The 5,952-nt window shown below is 36.2% G+C and overlaps 1 pseudogene; it reads right to left on the minus strand.

Annotated features, from left to right (window-relative positions):
• Positions 1-580: 580 nt before the first annotated feature.
• LOC132357922 (archaemetzincin-2-like) lies at positions 581-1,861 on the minus strand (annotated as a pseudogene).
• Positions 1,862-5,952: the final 4,091 nt, after the last annotated feature.

Raw genomic sequence — 5,952 nt, forward strand, 5'->3', positions numbered from 1 at the left:
ATTTATTTTTTATAGAAAAAAATCCTCATATTCTAACCCAGCACTAATCAACAAGTAAAATCATACAGTTATTTATAATCCTAGTGTGTAGACTTCAAGTTAGACATTCCTTGTGTGAAGACTTGCATAGTAGCACTGTTTAAACTGTGCACATTGGGAATTCCCTGGAGATCCAGTGGTTAGGACTCTGCGCTTCCACTGCAGCGGGCACGGGTTTGATCCCTGGTCCGGGGAACTAAGATACCACAAGCTGTGTGGCTCGGCCAAAAAAAAAAAAGTTAAAATAAAAAATTTAATTTAATTTAATTTAAAAATAAAATATAAAATAAACTGTGCACATCAGACAGCTTTTCTAGTGATGGTATGATAGAAAGCAAAAAGAGACCATTAAATAAAAGGACGCAATCAGATTAAATTTTATATATAAATTCTTTTTCAGCAGTTTCCAGATTTTTTTTTTTAATGTGCAAGCATTTCGTTTTCATTATCGCTATTTGAAAGTTCTTATTTTGGAGAGCAGAAAACCATTTCATTATACATTCACTCCATTTCTCAAGGGCTTCCACAAGTTTTATCAAATTTATGTTTCAGTTACTCCAGGTGTATTAGTAGATTCATCATCAATCTAGCTCACCCATTCTCCAAATCGTTCTACAATATTGACATGAATAGCACACTGTAACTTACCTAAGTAGACGGGGCAAATGTCTAGAAGCCCATGGTCTGGTTCTTCCAGGTGGCTAGAGCCTTGCATTAGAATCACCAGCCAATGGTAAAGTCAGAGTCCAAATTTGTGTCCAATTTCATGGATTAAACACTTACAGGATTGAAGTAGCAAAATACCCAAGATTTCAGGAATATAATAGTTATTAAAAATTCAAGAGTCACTTGAAGATTTTTTTTCAAGTTTTTAACTTTGCATTCACAGTATGAAAGATAAATATCACTGCCATATCTGGCAAAGCTGACTATTCCTGTGCCATCTGCCAAAAAGCCTTGTCCAAAGACAAAATTTCAGGAGTCTCTTGGGGAAAGACAAATCATTGTTATGCCCATGATACAGAAGACATCTGAAGATTTTTTTGTTTTTAAGCACTTAAGAATGCCCCTGTGGACTTCCCTGGTGGTCCAGTGGTTAAGACTCTGTGCTTCCGCTGCAGGAGGCATGGGTTCAATCACTGGTCGGGGAAGTTCCGCATGTCGCGTGGTGTGGGCGAAAAAAAAAAAAATGCCCCCGTATGAATTTGTAGGTTTTGTGTGTTGTCACTGAATCTAAAGGAACACTAAGTTTGTAGAAACAGGAAACTTTTCTACAAGTTTTACTGGCAAGCCATAGAAAAATATTTCACAGTAGCCCTTGAGCTCTTTAACATATTCTTCTCTGATAATTCTGGTGTTCCCTAGAGTTCCAATGGGCTGCATATAAATATTTCATTTCTTCATAAAGATTATTGATAAAGTGTTCAAAGTCTTCAGGAGGGGTGCTCAGAATGGGAGGAGATCCAATCTGAGTGTGAATGAAAGGTAATGGGTCCAAAGAGATCACTCTCTGGCTGAAAGTCTTTGTTCATAGCTGTTCCCCACCTTCTCAGTTCTTATACTACAACATAAGCACTGGAATCTTTGAGATGAAGGCTGTTTGTAATGTCTGTTCAGAGTTATGCATTGTTTGCATAATGACAGGAATGTTCCATTCATACTGTGTTCCTATGCAGAGGTTTCTTTTTTTTTTTTCCAATTTTTTTTTTAATTGTGCTAAGCTTCACATAACAGAAAATTTACCATCTTAACCATTTTTAAGTGTATAGTTCCGTGGTATTAAGTATATTCATGTTGTTGTACAACCATCACCAACATCCATCTTCGGAACTCTTCTCGTCTTGTAAAACTGAAACTCTGTACCCTTTAAACAATGTTTTCAACCCTTCAGTTTGGAGAGACTGAATATACAAATAGACAATGGCCAGGCCATACATAAAAATAAAGCTCTGACCCCCAACCTGCAGCAACCAGCCCAGGAAATCAACTCATTATCTATAGTAACCAGCCAGGAAGCCAGCCTGTTGTCTATTTGTCAGACTTTGTCAGGCATTCAGACCATTATCTCTGTCCAGTCAGGGAGGGCATACCTGAAGCCTTCCCCTTTTTCCACTATAAAGCATTCCCACTCATCTGCCTGCTTTTGAGTCTTTGCCAAAACTCTAGTGACAGTGGCTGACTCCCCTGCTATAGCAAGCTCTGACTAAACAGCCTTTGAATGTTCTCATTTGGTTGGTATTTGTTATTTCTACAGCTTGAATGGGTTAAACAGCTGCTCTACCACAAGGTTTACAAGGACCAGCGTGTTTAAATGTGTTCATAGAAGTGGTATGGAGGGTGCCTTCACCTGCCACTAGGTCAGAAGAGAGCCCATCCACTGCCAGATTTTTTTTTAAATCAAGTTGTTACCTTTGAACATCATTAGAGTTCCTCCAGGGCCTACATGTGGAAGCGAGCCATACAAAAATAAAAAGAGGGAGGAAAATAGGAAGAAAAGAAGAAAGAATATATGAAAGACAGAGAGAGAGAGAAAGGGAGGGAGGGAGAAGAAAAGGAGGGAGGAAGGAAGGGGTGGAGGAAGGAAGGAAGGAAGGAAGGAAGGAAGGAAGGAAGGAAGGAAGGAAAGGAGGGAGGGAGGGAGGAAGGAAGGGAAGAGAAGCTTGTTGGATCCTGGATGGTGTTTTTTCAGAACAAGCATTGACAGCCAGTTGGCCTTTTGAATTAGAAAACTGCCTAGATATCAGAATTTTTAGTAACAGAACATTAACTTTTAGACATAAACTCTAATTTGTGCCTTGAAAAATGAAAAGTTAATATCATAATGCACATTTATTTAGTTTTTTTTCCCAGGCTAGCAAGTTACTTCAATTTTATTTTCAGTGTATTAGAATTGGTAGGAGCTTTTGTCATGTCACAGCTTAGAAACTGTTTGTTCCTGTTTCAAAAAAAAAAAAAGAAGGAAAAAAAATTAAAAAGCCTTGAAACCAATCTGCCAACTACATGGAAAGTCTCATTATAATTTTCAATAATAAAACCCTGCTTGGGGTGAAATTTCAATTAGAGATTAAAATAAAACAAAATCATCCAAAACTCAATAATATAGTGATGGAAAATGGATTGCAGATAGGTCCATTCTCACTACTAGAATATGAAGATAAAAATGGATTTAGGAATTAACAGGCCTTTTTGAAATGTTGCTTCATAATTTAAAAACTGTATATAACTTGTTGATTCTTTTCCTTTTAAATATTTCCCTAAAAGAAGATGGGGAAATGATGAAGTAAATGCCCACGTACAATTCTCACTTTCCCCCAAAATTAGTGACAACAATGAGAAATAGAGACTAAAACGTCATTTATAACTAAAACAGGAAAAGGCTCCAATCATCATGTTGGGAAATGCCAAATATGATACAATTTGGTCCCAGTTGAAAGAGGACATTGGGAGCAGACACAAAATTGTTGAGAAAATCTAGCAGATTTTGTTCTGAAGGATCCTGCTGGGCATCTTCAATATTGAAGGGCCTGAGGCTGTTAGGCTTATAGGGCTTCTTTCCCAACCACATATCAACAGTAAAAGCAGCAGAGTGGGTAAAAACACAAGGCTGATCAGTACTAGCTTTTGAAGTGTGGAAACAAAACTACTTGGCACCTGTAAGCCAGAGATGAATTTTCTTTGAAAAATATGTGTCCACTACCACAATAAGTTTCTATTACATACCCAGAAGAATGGCTAAAATTAAAAGAATGACAAAACCAAATATAGGTGGGGGTGTGAGCAACCATAACTTGCATACATTGTTGGTGGGGGTGTGAAATGTTTTAATTAAAAGTTCTGGCAATTTGTTATAAAAATAACCATATATCATCTATCATATAGCACAGCTCTTCTTTTCCCAAGTACTTAACACAGAGAAATGAAAACATATGTTCACAATAAGATCTAAAAATTGTTCACAGTAGTTTTATTTGTAATAGCCAAAACTCAAAACATCTTGGGTGTCCATCAATTGGAGGATGGACAAACTGTGGTATATCCAGGTAATACAATAGACTACTGTTTAGCTCTAAAAAGGAATAATTTAATGAAACACTCAACAGTATGGATGGATCTCAAAATTATTCTGCTGAGTGCAAGAGGCCTTAAACAAAAGAGTGCATACTCTTTCCCATATTATATTCTGTCCTGTATTTGTAAGTGGTGTAATATATACTCCACTATTCAACTTACGTAAAATTTTAGGACAGGTAAAACTAATGTACAGAGAAAAATATCAAAACATTATCTCTGGCAGAAGATCTAAACAGACACTTCTCCAAAGAAGACATACAGTGGCCAAAAATCACATGAAAAGATGCTCAACATCACTAATTATTAGAGAAAAGCAAATCAAAACTACAATGAGGTATCACCTCACACTGGTCAGAATGGCCATCATCAAAAAGTCTACAAATAATAAATGCTGGAGAGGGTGTGGAGAAAAGGGAACCCTCCTACACTGTTGGTGGGAATGTAAATTGGTACAACCATTATGGAAACCAGTATGGAGGTTCCTTAAAAAACTAAAAATACAACTGCCATATTATACAGCAATCCCACTCCTGGGCATATATCCAGAGAAAACTCTAATTCAAAAAGATACATGCACCCCAATGTTCACAGCAGCACTATTTACAATAGCCAAGACATGGAAGCAACCTAAATGTCTATCAACAGAGAAATGGATAAAGAAGATGTGGTACAAAGATGTGGTACATATATACAATGGAATATTACTCAGCCATAAAAAGGAACAAAATTGGGTCATTTATAGAGACTGTCATACGGAGTGAAGTAAGTCAGAAAGAGAAAAACAAATATCATATATTAACGCATATATGTGGAATCTAGAAAAATGGTACAGATTAACCAGTTTGCAAGGCAGAAATAGAGACACAGATGTAGAAAACAAATGTATGAACACCAAGGGGGGGAAGGGGGGTGAGATGAATTGGGAGATTGGGATTGACATATATACACTAATACGTATACCTGCTGTATAGCACAGGGAACTCCACTTCTCTGTACAGTAGAAACTAACACAACATTGTAAAACAACTATACCCCAATTAAAAAAAAATTTTTTTTTAATTAAAAAGTAGCCTATTCAAAGGGAAAAAAAATGACTTGCAGTCAATTAAAAATAGTTGGACATAAAAGGAGATCAAAGAATGCAACCCCCCCCAAAAAAAAGAACCAGAAATGACAGAAAATATAAACAGAAGCACTAATGAAAGAGATAATGATGTTTCAATTGTGAACTTTATATTCACATCTATTTATTTTACATTGACTATTTAAGTTCCTAATTTGCATCATTCTAAATAATTTTTAAAAAAAGATGTGGTACTTATATACAATGGAATATTACTCAGCCATAAAAAAGAATGAAATAATGCCATTTGTAGCAACATGGATGGACCTAGAGATTACCGTACTAAGTGAAGTAAGTCAGACAAAGATAAATATCATATGAAATCACTTATACGTGGAATCTAAAATATATGATACAAATGAACTCATTTACAAAACAGAAATAGACTCACAGATGTAGAAAACAAACTTATGGTTACCAGGGGGGAAAGGAGGGGGGAGGGATAGATTGGGAGATTGGGATTGACATATACACACTACTGTATATAAAATAGATAACTAATAAGGGCCTACTGTATAACACAGGGAACTCTACTCAATACTCTGTAATGACCTAAATGGGAAAAGAATCTTAAAAAGTGTAGATATATGTATATGTATAACTGATTCACTTTGCTGTACACCTGAAACTAACACAACACTGTAAACCAACTATACTCCAATTAAAAAAAAAATTATATCTGGGAGGGTAAAGGCCAGGGTTTTCTAGGAAGGGGCATG

The sequence above is a fragment of the Balaenoptera ricei genome, chromosome X (assembly GCF_028023285.1).
Source record: "Balaenoptera ricei isolate mBalRic1 chromosome X, mBalRic1.hap2, whole genome shotgun sequence".
Lineage (NCBI taxonomy): Eukaryota > Metazoa > Chordata > Mammalia > Artiodactyla > Balaenopteridae > Balaenoptera > Balaenoptera ricei.